We start from the raw sequence: 12,049 nt of genomic DNA on the forward strand, positions 1-12,049 counted from the left end.
AGGAGTTGTGTGGCCTGCTCTGATCGGAAGGGTCTAATCTTCCGAACGTTGTACAAGGCAAATCTTCAGGACCGGGCCAGTGCAGCAATATGGCCTTTGAAACTTCACAAAACCTCAGGAGGACGTGGCCACGTGTTACATGAATATGAGAGGGATGCTATTGCTGCCTTCATGTAGCATTAGCCAGCATGCATGCAGAATTTTGACTTCACTGTAAATAAAAGGATTGCACGGGCCTACACGCAATGTCGCTGGATGAGATTCAGGGAATTTACCTGGAACCTCACAGTTTTCCACAAAGCATCATTTCACCTGCCCTGAAGAGGAGCTGTGGCCTTTTGCCCCCAGGAGACACAGGGAAACCCACACGAAAGGGGACAGAGAACCTCACTCTTTCTTTCTAAGCCACGGGTGTCAAACTCAGTCCCTGGAAGGCCGGAGACCTGCAGAGTTTAGATTCAAGCCTGATAGAACACACCTGATCCAACTAATCATGCCCTTCAGGCTCATTTGAAAACTACATGCCTTGTGTGTTTGAGAAGGGTTGGAACAACACTCTACAGGGCTCGGGCCCTAAAGGAATTTAGTTTGACACCCCTGGTCTAAGCTCTCTCAGTTATCAGAAAAAAAGAACCACCCTGCCCCGTGTGAGGCTCGAACTCACGACCTTCAGATTATGAGACTGACGCGCTGCCTAACTGCGCCAACGAGGCCCGTGGGCTAAAGGGGGCCCGAACAGAGAAAAAGTAGCTTCTAGGTCCCTGGTTTCAGGTGCGGCTCGAACAGGCCATCTCTAGCCAGGCAAGAGTGTCAGGATGGCCGAGCGGTCTAAGGCGCTGCGTTCAGGTCGCAGTCTCCCCTGGAGGCGTGGGTTCGAATCCCACTTCTGACAGACCTATCCTTTGGCTGCAGACAGAGACTTCAGTCTTCTGCTACGTTGGGCCAGCAGGGCGTTAACTTTGACAAAACGACGCATTAGGCAAATGCTAGTATTAATTGGGCAGGCGTTGAAGACAAGGATGAGTTTTTAGACACTTTTTGAAAAGGGTTAAAGCCTCCGCTGCTCGAATTGAGATAGGCAGGCCGATCCACCAGCTGGGAACAGTCCAGGAAAAGGTCCTTGAGAGTGATTTTGTGCCTCTTTGGGATGGCACCACGAGGCATCGTTCACTTGCAGAAAGCAAGCGTAGGTCTGCACCAGCGACTTTAGGTATATTGCTGCAGAGCCAGTGGTTATCTTGTAGGCAAACATCAGTACCTTGAATCTGACGCGAACAGCTATTGGTAGCCAGTGCAAAATTATGAAGAGAGGTGTGACGTGGGCTTTCTTTGGCTCGTTGAAGACCAGTCTCGCTGCTGCATCCTGGATCAGTTGCAGAGGCTTGATAGTACGTGCCGGAAGACCCGCCAAGGGAGCATAGCAGTAGTCCAGTCTGGAGAAAACAAAGAGCTTGGACAAGGAGTTGTGTGGCCTGCTCTGATCGGAAGGGTCTAATCTTCCGAACGTTGTACAAGGCAAATCTTCAGGACCGGGCCAGTGCAGCAATATGGCCTTTGAAACTTCACAAAACCTCAGGAGGACGTGGCCACGTGTTACATGAATATGAGAGGGATGCTATTGCTGCCTTCATGTAGCATTAGCCAGCATGCATGCAGAATTTTGACTTCACTGTAAATAAAAGGATTGCACGGGCCTACACGCAATGTCGCTGGATGAGATTCAGGGAATTTACCTGGAACCTCACAGTTTTCCACAAAGCATCATTTCACCTGCCCTGAAGAGGAGCTGTGGCCTTTTGCCCCCAGGAGACACAGGGAAACCCACACGAAAGGGGACAGAGAACCTCACTCTTTCTTTCTAAGCCACGGGTGTCAAACTCAGTCCCTGGAAGGCCGGAGACCTGCAGAGTTTAGATTCAAGCCTGATAGAACACACCTGATCCAACTAATCATGCCCTTCAGGCTCATTTGAAAACTACATGCCTTGTGTGTTTGAGAAGGGTTGGAACAACACTCTACAGGGCTCGGGCCCTAAAGGAATTTAGTTTGACACCCCTGGTCTAAGCTCTCTCAGTTATCAGAAAAAAAGAACCACCCTGCCCCGTGTGAGGCTCGAACTCACGACCTTCAGATTATGAGACTGACGCGCTGCCTAACTGCGCCAACGAGGCCCGTGGGCTAAAGGGGGCCCGAACAGAGAAAAAGTAGCTTCTAGGTCCCTGGTTTCAGGTGCGGCTCGAACAGGCCATCTCTAGCCAGGCAAGGGTGTCAGGATGGCCGAGCGGTCTAAGGCGCTGCGTTCAGGTCGCAGTCTCCCCTGGAGGCGTGGGTTCGAATCCCACTTCTGACAGACCTATCCTTTGGCTGCAGACAGAGACTTCAGTCTTCTGCTACGTTGGGCCAGCAGGGCGTTAACTTTGACAAAACGACGCATTAGGCAAATGCTAGTATTAATTGGGCAGGCGTTGAAGACAAGGATGAGTTTTTAGACACTTTTTGAAAAGGGTTAAAGCCTCCGCTGCTCGAATTGAGATAGGCAGGCCGATCCACCAGCTGGGAACAGTCCAGGAAAAGGTCCTTGAGAGTGATTTTGTGCCTCTTTGGGATGGCACCACGAGGCATCGTTCACTTGCAGAAAGCAAGCGTAGGTCTGCACCAGCGACTTTAGGTATATTGCTGCAGAGCCAGTGGTTATCTTGTAGGCAAACATCAGTACCTTGAATCTGATGCGAACAGCTATTGGTAGCCAGTGCAAAATTATGAAGAGAGGTGTGACGTGGGCTTTCTTTGGCTCGTTGAAGACCAGTCTCGCTGCTGCATCCTGGATCAGTTGCAGAGGCTTGATAGTACGTGCCGGAAGACCCGCCAAGGGAGCATAGCAGTAGTCCAGTCTGGAGAAAACAAAGAGCTTGGACAAGGAGTTGTGTGGCCTGCTCTGATCGGAAGGGTCTAATCTTCCGAACGTTGTACAAGGCAAATATTCAGGACCGGGCCAGTGCAGCAATATGGCCTTTGAAACTTCACAAAACCTCAGGAGGACGTGGCCACGTGTTACATGAATATGAGAGGGATGCTATTGCTGCCTTCATGTAGCATTAGCCAGCATGCATGCAGAATTTTGACTTCACTGTAAATAAAAGGATTGCACGGGCCTACACGCAATGTCGCTGGATGAGATTCAGGGAATTTACCTGGAACCTCACAGTTTTCCACAAAGCATCATTTCACCTGCCCTGAAGAGGAGCTGTGGCCTTTTGCCCCCAGGAGACACAGGGAAACCCACACGAAAGGGGACAGAGAACCTCACTCTTTCTTTCTAAGCCACGGGTGTCAAACTCAGTCCCTGGAAGGCCGGAGACCTGCAGAGTTTAGATTCAAGCCTGATAGAACACACCTGATACAACTAATCATGCCCTTCAGGCTCATTTGAAAACTACATGCCTTGTGTGTTTGAGAAGGGTTGGAACAACACTCTACAGGGCTCGGGCCCTAAAGGAATTTAGTTTGACACCCCTGGTCTAAGCTCTCTCAGTTATCAGAAAAAAAGAACCACCCTGCCCCGTGTGAGGCTCGAACTCACGACCTTCAGATTATGAGACTGACGCGCTGCCTAACTGCGCCAACGAGGCCCGTGGGCTAAAGGGGGCCCGAACAGAGAAAAAGTAGCTTCTAGGTCCCTGGTTTCAGGTGCGGCTCGAACAGGCCATCTCTAGCCAGGCAAGGGTGTCAGGATGGCCGAGCGGTCTAAGGCGCTGCGTTCAGGTCACAGTCTCCCCTGGAGGCGTGGGTTCGAATCCCACTTCTGACAGAACTATCCTTTGGCTGCAGACAGAGACTTCAGTCTTCTGCTACGTTGGGCCAGCAGGGCGTTAACTTTGACAAAACGACGCATTAGGCAAATGCTAGTATTAATTGGGCAGGCGTTGAAGACAAGGATGAGTTTTTAGACACTTTTTGAAAAGGGTTAAAGCCTCCGCTGCTCGAATTGAGATAGGCAGGCCGATCCACCAGCTGGGAACAGTCCAGGAAAAGGTCCTTGAGAGTGATTTTGTGCCTCTTTGGGATGGCACCACGAGGCATCGTTCACTTGCAGAAAGCAAGCGTAGGTCTGCACCAGCGACTTTAGGTATATTGCTGCAGAGCCAGTGGTTATCTTGTAGGCAAACATCAGTACCTTGAATCTGATGCGAACAGCTATAGGTAGCCAGTGCAAAATTATGAAGAGAGGTGTGACGTGGGCTTTCTTTGGCTCGTTGAAGACCAGTCTCGCTGCTGCATCCTGGATCAGTTGCAGAGGCTTGATAGTACGTGCCGGAAGACCCGCCAAGGGAGCATAGCAGTAGTCCAGTCTGGAGAAAACAAAGAGCTTGGACAAGGAGTTGTGTGGCCTGCTCTGATCGGAAGGGTCTAATCTTCCGAACGTTGTACAAGGCAAATCTTCAGGACCGGGCCAGTGCAGCAATATGGCCTTTGAAACTTCACAAAACCTCAGGAGGACGTGGCCACGTGTTACATGAATATGAGAGGGATGCTATTGCTGCCTTCATGTAGCATTAGCCAGCATGCATGCAGAATTTTGACTTCACTGTAAATAAAAGGATTGCACGGGCCTACACGCAATGTCGCTGGATGAGATTCAGGGAATTTACCTGGAACCTCACAGTTTTCCACAAAGCATCATTTCACCTGCCCTGAAGAGGAGCTGTGGCCTTTTGCCCCCAGGAGACACAGGGAAACCCACACGAAAGGGGACAGAGAACCTCACTCTTTCTTTCTAAGCCACGGGTGTCAAACTCAGTCCCTGGAAGGCCGGAGACCTGCAGAGTTTAGATTCAAGCCTGATAGAACACACCTGATACAACTAATCATGCCCTTCAGGCTCATTTGAAAACTACATGCCTTGTGTGTTTGAGAAGGGTTGGAACAACACTCTACAGGGCTCGGGCCCTAAAGGAATTTAGTTTGACACCCCTGGTCTAAGCTCTCTCAGTTATCAGAAAAAAAGAACCACCCTGCCCCGTGTGAGGCTCGAACTCACGACCTTCAGATTATGAGACTGACGCGCTGCCTAACTGCGCCAACGAGGCCCGTGGGCTAAAGGGGGCCCGAACAGAGAAAAAGTAGCTTCTAGGTCCCTGGTTTCAGGTGCGGCTCGAACAGGCCATCTCTAGCCAGGCAAGGGTGTCAGGATGGCCGAGCGGTCTAAGGCGCTGCGTTCAGGTTGCAGTCTCCCCTGGAGGCGTGGGTTCGAATCCCACTTCTGACAGACCTATCCTTTGGCTGCAGACAGAGACTTCAGTCTTCTGCTACGTTGGGCCAGCAGGGCGTTAACTTTGACAAAACGACGCATTAGGCAAATGCTAGTATTAATTGGGCAGGCGTTGAAGACAAGGATGAGTTTTTAGACACTTTTTGAAAAGGGTTAAAGCCTCCGCTGCTCGAATTGAGATAGGCAGGCCGATCCACCAGCTGGGAACAGTCCAGGAAAAGGTCCTTGAGAGTGATTTTGTGCCTCTTTGGGATGGCACCACGAGGCATCGTTCACTTGCAGAAAGCAAGCGTAGGTCTGCACCAGCGACTTTAGGTATATTGCTGCAGAGCCAGTGGTTATCTTGTAGGCAAACATCAGTACCTTGAATCTGAAGCGAACAGCTATTGGTAGCCAGTGCAAAATTATGTAGAGAGGTGTGACGTGGGCTTTCTTTGGCTCGTTGAAGACCAGTCTCGCTGCTGCATCCTGGATCAGTTGCAGAGGCTTGATAGTACGTGCCGGAAGACCCGCCAAGGGAGCATAGCAGTAGTCCAGTCTGGAGAAAACAAAGAGCTTGGACAAGGAGTTGTGTGGCCTGCTCTGATCGGAAGGGTCTAATCTTCCGAACGTTGTACAAGGCAAATCTTCAGGACCGGGCCAGTGCAGCAATATGGCCTTTGAAACTTCACAAAACCTCAGGAGGACGTGGCCACGTGTTACATGAATATGAGAGGGATGCTATTGCTGCCTTCATGTAGCATTAGCCAGCATGCATGCAGAATTTTGACTTCACTGTAAATAAAAGGATTGCACGGGCCTACACGCAATGTCGCTGGATGAGATTCAGGGAATTTACCTGGAACCTCACAGTTTTCCACAAAGCATCATTTCACCTGCCCTGAAGAGGAGCTGTGGCCTTTTGCCCCCAGGAGACACAGGGAAACCCACACGAAAGGGGACAGAGAACCTCACTCTTTCTTTCTAAGCCACGGGTGTCAAACTCAGTCCCTGGAAGGCCGGAGACCTGCAGAGTTTAGATTCAAGCCTGATAGAACACACCTGATCCAACTAATCATGCCCTTCAGGCTCATTTGAAAACTACATGCCTTGTGTGTTTGAGAAGGGTTGGAACAACACTCTACAGGGCTCGGGCCCTAAAGGAATTTAGTTTGACACCCCTGGTCTAAGCTCTCTCAGTTATCAGAAAAAAAGAACCACCCTGCCCCGTGTGAGGCTCGAACTCACGACCTTCAGATTATGAGACTGACGCGCTGCCTAACTGCGCCAACGAGGCCCGTGGGCTAAAGGGGGCCCGAACAGAGAAAAAGTAGCTTCTAGGTCCCTGGTTTCAGGTGCGGCTCGAACAGGCCATCTCTAGCCAGGCAAGGGTGTCAGGATGGCCGAGCGATCTAAGGCGCTGCGTTCAGGTCGCAGTCTCCCCTGGAGGCGTGGGTTCGAATCCCACTTCTGACAGACCTATCCTTTGGCTGCAGACAGAGACTTCAGTCTTCTGCTACGTTGGGCCAGCAGGGCGTTAACTTTGACAAAACGACGCATTAGGCAAATGCTAGTATTAATTGGGCAGGCGTTGAAGACAAGGATGAGTTTTTAGACACTTTTTGAAAAGGGTTAAAGCCTCCGCTGCTCGAATTGAGATAGGCAGGCCGATCCACCAGCTGGGAACAGTCCAGGAAAAGGTCCTTGAGAGTGATTTTGTGCCTCTTTGGGATGGCACCACGAGGCATCGTTCACTTGCAGAAAGCAAGCGTAGGTCTGCACCAGCGACTTTAGGTATATTGCTGCAGAGCCAGTGGTTATCTTGTAGGCAAACATCAGTACCTTGAATCTGATGCGAACAGCTATTGGTAGCCAGTGCAAAATTATGAAGAGAGGTGTGACGTGGGCTTTCTTTGGCTCGTTGAAGACCAGTCTCGCTGCTGCATCCTGGATCAGTTGCAGAGGCTTGATAGTACGTGCCGGAAGACCCGCCAAGGGAGCATAGCAGTAGTCCAGTCTGGAGAAAACAAAGAGCTTGGACAAGGAGTTGTGTGGCCTGCTCTGATCGGAAGGGTCTAATCTTCCGAACGTTGTACAAGGCAAATCTTCAGGACCGGGCCAGTGCAGCAATATGGCCTTTGAAACTTCACAAAACCTCAGGAGGACGTGGCCACGTGTTACATGAATATGAGAGGGATGCTATTGCTGCCTTCATGTAGCATTAGCCAGCATGCATGCAGAATTTTGACTTCACTGTAAATAAAAGGATTGCACGGGCCTACACGCAATGTCGCTGGATGAGATTCAGGGAATTTACCTGGAACCTCACAGTTTTCCACAAAGCATCATTTCACCTGCCCTGAAGAGGAGCTGTGGCCTTTTGCCCCCAGGAGACACAGGGAAACCCACACGAAAGGGGACAGAGAACCTCACTCTTTCTTTCTAAGCCACGGGTGTCAAACTCAGTCCCTGGAAGGCCGGAGACCTGCAGAGTTTAGATTCAAGCCTGATAGAACACACCTGATCCAACTAATCATGCCCTTCAGGCTCATTTGAAAACTACATGCCTTGTGTGTTTGAGAAGGGTTGGAACAACACTCTACAGGGCTCGGGCCCTAAAGGAATTTAGTTTGACACCCCTGGTCTAAGCTCTCTCAGTTATCAGAAAAAAAGAACCACCCTGCCCCGTGTGAGGCTCGAACTCACGACCTTCAGATTATGAGACTGACGCGCTGCCTAACTGCGCCAACGAGGCCCGTGGGCTAAAGGGGGCCCGAACAGAGAAAAAGTAGCTTCTAGGTCCCTGGTTTCAGGTGCGGCTCGAACAGGCCATCTCTAGCCAGGCAAGGGTGTCAGGATGGCCGAGCGGTCTAAGGCGCTGCGTTCAGGTCGCAGTCTCCCCTGGAGGCGTGGGTTCGAATCCCACTTCTGACAGACCTATCCTTTGGCTGCAGACAGAGACTTCAGTCTTCTGCTACGTTGGGCCAGCAGGGCGTTAACTTTGACAAAACGACGCATTAGGCAAATGCTAGTATTAATTGGGCAGGCGTTGAAGACAAGGATGAGTTTTTAGACACTTTTTGAAAAGGGTTAAAGCCTCCGCTGCTCGAATTGAGATAGGCAGGCCGATCCACCAGCTGGGAACAGTCCAGGAAAAGGTCCTTGAGAGTGATTTTGTGCCTCTTTGGGATGGCACCACGAGGCATCGTTCACTTGCAGAAAGCAAGCGTAGGTCTGCACCAGCGACTTTAGGTATATTGCTGCAGAGCCAGTGGTTATCTTGTAGGCAAACATCAGTACCTTGAATCTGATGCGAACAGCTATTGGTAGCCAGTGCAAAATTATGAAGAGAGGTGTGACGTGGGCTTTCTTTGGCTCGTTGAAGACCAGTCTCGCTGCTGCATCCTGGATCAGTTGCAGAGGCTTGATAGTACGTGCCGGAAGACCCGCCAAGGGAGCATAGCAGTAGTCCAGTCTGGAGAAAACAAAGAGCTTGGACAAGGAGTTGTGTGGCCTGCTCTGATCGGAAGGGTCTAATCTTCCGAACGTTGTACAAGGCAAATCTTCAGGACCGGGCCAGTGCAGCAATATGGCCTTTGAAACTTCACAAAACCTCAGGAGGACGTGGCCACGTGTTACATGAATATGAGAGGGATGCTATTGCTGCCTTCATGTAGCATTAGCCAGCATGCATGCAGAATTTTGACTTCACTGTAAATAAAAGGATTGCACGGGCCTACACGCAATGTCGCTGGATGAGATTCAGGGAATTTACCTGGAACCTCACAGTTTTCCACAAAGCATCATTTCACCTGCCCTGAAGAGGAGCTGTGGCCTTTTGCCCCCAGGAGACACAGGGAAACCCACACGAAAGGGGACAGAGAACCTCACTCTTTCTTTCTAAGCCACGGGTGTCAAACTCAGTCCCTGGAAGGCCGGAGACCTGCAGAGTTTAGATTCAAGCCTGATAGAACACACCTGATCCAACTAATCATGCCCTTCAGGCTCATTTGAAAACTACATGCCTTGTGTGTTTGAGAAGGGTTGGAACAACACTCTACAGGGCTCGGGCCCTAAAGGAATTTAGTTTGACACCCCTGGTCTAAGCTCTCTCAGTTATCAGAAAAAAAGAACCACCCTGCCCCGTGTGAGGCTCGAACTCACGACCTTCAGATTATGAGACTGACGCGCTGCCTAACTGCGCCAACGAGGCCCGTGGGCTAAAGGGGGCCCGAACAGAGAAAAAGTAGCTTCTAGGTCCCTGGTTTCAGGTGCGGCTCGAACAGGCCATCTCTAGCCAGGCAAGGGTGTCAGGATGGCCGAGCGGTCTAAGGCGCTGCGTTCAGGTCGCAGTCTCCCCTGGAGGCGTGGGTTTGAATCCCACTTCTGACAGACCTATCCTTTGGCTGCAGACAGAGACTTCAGTCTTCTGCTACGTTGGGCCAACAGGGCGTTAACTTTGACAAAACGACGCATTAGGCAAATGCTAGTATTAATTGGGCAGGCGTTGAAGACAAGGATGAGTTTTTAGACACTTTTTGAAAAGGGTTAAAGCCTCCGCTGCTCGAATTGAGATAGGCAGGCCGATCCACCAGCTGGGAACAGTCCAGGAAAAGGTCCTTGAGAGTGATTTTGTGCCTCTTTGGGATGGCACCACGAGGCATCGTTCACTTGCAGAAAGCAAGCGTAGGTCTGCACCAGCGACTTTAGGTATATTGCTGCAGAGCCAGTGGTTATCTTGTAGGCAAACATCAGTACCTTGAATCTGATGCGAACAGCTATTGGTAGCCAGTGCAAAATTATGAAGAGAGGTGTGACGTGGGCTTTCTTTGGCTCGTTGAAGACCAGTCTCGCTGCTGCATCCTGGATCAGTTGCAGAGGCTTGATAGTACGTGCCGGAAGACCCGCCAAGGGAGCATAGCAGTAGTCCAGTCTGGAGAAAACAAAGAGCTTGGACAAGGAGTTGTGTGGCCTGCTCTGATCGGAAGGGTCTAATCTTCCGAACGTTGTACAAGGCAAATCTTCAGGACCGGGCCAGTGCAGCAATATGGCCTTTGAAACTTCACAAAACCTCAGGAGGACGTGGCCACGTGTTACATGAATATGAGAGGGATGCTATTGCTGCCTTCATGTAGCATTAGCCAGCATGCATGCAGAATTTTGACTTCACTGTAAATAAAAGGATTGCATGGGCCTACACGCAATGTCGCTGGATGAGATTCAGGGAATTTACCTGGAACCTCACAGTTTTCCACAAAGCATCATTTCACCTGCCCTGAAGAGGAGCTGTGGCCTTTTGCCCCCAGGAGACACAGGGAAACCCACACGAAAGGGGACAGAGAACCTCACTCTTTCTTTCTAAGCCACGGGTGTCAAACTCAGTCCCTGGAAGGCCGGAGACCTGCAGAGTTTAGATTCAAGCCTGATAGAACACACCTGATCCAACTAATCATGCCCTTCAGGCTCATTTGAAAACTACATGCCTTGTGTGTTTGAGAAGGGTTGGAACAACACTCTACAGGGCTCGGGCCCTAAAGGAATTTAGTTTGACACCCCTGGTCTAAGCTCTCTCAGTTATCAGAAAAAAAGAACCACCCTGCCCCGTGTGAGGCTCGAACTCACGACCTTCAGATTATGAGACTGACGCGCTGCCTAACTGCGCCAACGAGGCCCGTGGGCCAAAGGGGGCCCGAACAGAGAAAAAGTAGCTTCTAGGTCCCTGGTTTCAGGTGCGGCTCGAACAGGCCATCTCTAGCCAGGCAAGGGTGTCAGGATGGCCGAGCGGTCTAAGGCGCTGCGTTCAGGTCGCAGTCTCCCCTGGAGGCGTGGGTTCGAATCCCACTTCTGACAGACCTATCCTTTGGCTGCAGACAGAGACTTCAGTCTTCTGCTACGTTGGGCCAGCAGGGCGTTAACTTTGACAAAACGACGCATTAGGCAAATGCTAGTATTAATTGGGCAGGCGTTGAAGACAAGGATGAGTTTTTAGACACTTTTTGAAAAGGGTTAAAGCCTCCGCTGCTCGAATTGAGATAGGCAGGCCGATCCACCAGCTGGGAACAGTCCAGGAAAAGGTCCTTGAGAGTGATTTTGTGCCTCTTTGGGATGGCACCACGAGGCATCGTTCACTTGCAGAAAGCAAGCGTAGGTCTGCACCATCGACTTTAGGTATATTGCTGCAGAGCCAGTGGTTATCTTGTAGGCAAACATCAGTACCTTGAATCTGATGCGAACAGCTATTGGTAGCCAGTGCAAAATTATGAAGAGAGGTGTGACGTGGGCTTTCTTTGGCTCGTTGAAGACCAGTCTCGCTGCTGCATCCTGGATCAGTTGCAGAGGCTTGATAGTACGTGCCGGAAGACCCGCCAAGGGAGCATAGCAGTAGTCCAGTCTGGAGAAAACAAAGAGCTTGGACAAGGAGTTGTGTGGCCTGCTCTGATCGGAAGGGTCTAATCTTCCGAACGTTGTACAAGGCAAATCTTCAGGACCGGGCCAGTGCAGCAATATGGCCTTTGAAACTTCACAAAACCTCAGGAGGACGTGGCCACGTGTTACATGAATATGAGAGGGATGCTATTGCTGCCTTCATGTAGCATTAGCCAGCATGCATGCAGAATTTTGACTTCACTGTAAATAAAAGGATTGCATGGGCCTACACGCAATGTCGCTGGATGAGATTCAGGGAATTTACCTGGAACCTCACAGTTTTCCACAAAGCATCATTTCACCTGCCCTGAAGAGGAGACACAGGGAAACCCACACGAAAGGGGACAGAGAACCTCACTCTTTCTTTCTAAGCCA

At 50.6% G+C, this 12,049-nt stretch overlaps 15 non-coding genes across 15 annotated transcripts; 7 read left to right on the forward strand and 8 right to left on the reverse strand.

Annotated features, from left to right (window-relative positions):
- Positions 1-639: 639 nt before the first annotated feature.
- trnam-cau (transfer RNA methionine (anticodon CAU)) lies at positions 640-713 on the reverse strand. Its single transcript has one exon. It is a non-coding gene; the product is annotated as a tRNA-Met (tRNA).
- A 96-nt stretch (positions 714-809) lies between these two features.
- trnal-cag (transfer RNA leucine (anticodon CAG)) lies at positions 810-892 on the forward strand. Its single transcript has one exon. It is a non-coding gene; the product is annotated as a tRNA-Leu (tRNA).
- Positions 893-2,097: 1,205 nt separating this feature from the next.
- On the reverse strand, positions 2,098-2,171 carry trnam-cau (transfer RNA methionine (anticodon CAU)). The gene has a single exon. It is a non-coding gene; the product is annotated as a tRNA-Met (tRNA).
- Positions 2,172-2,267: 96 nt separating this feature from the next.
- trnal-cag (transfer RNA leucine (anticodon CAG)) lies at positions 2,268-2,350 on the forward strand. Its single transcript has one exon. It is a non-coding gene; the product is annotated as a tRNA-Leu (tRNA).
- Positions 2,351-3,555: 1,205 nt separating this feature from the next.
- On the reverse strand, positions 3,556-3,629 carry trnam-cau (transfer RNA methionine (anticodon CAU)). The gene has a single exon. It is a non-coding gene; the product is annotated as a tRNA-Met (tRNA).
- A 96-nt stretch (positions 3,630-3,725) lies between these two features.
- trnal-cag (transfer RNA leucine (anticodon CAG)) lies at positions 3,726-3,808 on the forward strand. The gene has a single exon. It is a non-coding gene; the product is annotated as a tRNA-Leu (tRNA).
- A 1,205-nt stretch (positions 3,809-5,013) lies between these two features.
- On the reverse strand, positions 5,014-5,087 carry trnam-cau (transfer RNA methionine (anticodon CAU)). Its single transcript has one exon. It is a non-coding gene; the product is annotated as a tRNA-Met (tRNA).
- Positions 5,088-5,183: 96 nt separating this feature from the next.
- Positions 5,184-5,266, forward strand: trnal-cag (transfer RNA leucine (anticodon CAG)). Its single transcript has one exon. It is a non-coding gene; the product is annotated as a tRNA-Leu (tRNA).
- A 1,205-nt stretch (positions 5,267-6,471) lies between these two features.
- trnam-cau (transfer RNA methionine (anticodon CAU)) lies at positions 6,472-6,545 on the reverse strand. The gene has a single exon. It is a non-coding gene; the product is annotated as a tRNA-Met (tRNA).
- Positions 6,546-7,929: 1,384 nt separating this feature from the next.
- On the reverse strand, positions 7,930-8,003 carry trnam-cau (transfer RNA methionine (anticodon CAU)). The gene has a single exon. It is a non-coding gene; the product is annotated as a tRNA-Met (tRNA).
- Positions 8,004-8,099: 96 nt separating this feature from the next.
- trnal-cag (transfer RNA leucine (anticodon CAG)) lies at positions 8,100-8,182 on the forward strand. The gene has a single exon. It is a non-coding gene; the product is annotated as a tRNA-Leu (tRNA).
- Positions 8,183-9,387: 1,205 nt separating this feature from the next.
- Positions 9,388-9,461, reverse strand: trnam-cau (transfer RNA methionine (anticodon CAU)). The gene has a single exon. It is a non-coding gene; the product is annotated as a tRNA-Met (tRNA).
- Positions 9,462-9,557: 96 nt separating this feature from the next.
- Positions 9,558-9,640, forward strand: trnal-cag (transfer RNA leucine (anticodon CAG)). The gene has a single exon. It is a non-coding gene; the product is annotated as a tRNA-Leu (tRNA).
- A 1,205-nt stretch (positions 9,641-10,845) lies between these two features.
- On the reverse strand, positions 10,846-10,919 carry trnam-cau (transfer RNA methionine (anticodon CAU)). The gene has a single exon. It is a non-coding gene; the product is annotated as a tRNA-Met (tRNA).
- A 96-nt stretch (positions 10,920-11,015) lies between these two features.
- trnal-cag (transfer RNA leucine (anticodon CAG)) lies at positions 11,016-11,098 on the forward strand. The gene has a single exon. It is a non-coding gene; the product is annotated as a tRNA-Leu (tRNA).
- Positions 11,099-12,049: the final 951 nt, after the last annotated feature.

This window comes from Carassius gibelio, chromosome A4, assembly GCF_023724105.1.
Source record: "Carassius gibelio isolate Cgi1373 ecotype wild population from Czech Republic chromosome A4, carGib1.2-hapl.c, whole genome shotgun sequence".
NCBI classification, from domain to species: Eukaryota; Metazoa; Chordata; class Actinopteri; order Cypriniformes; family Cyprinidae; genus Carassius; species Carassius gibelio.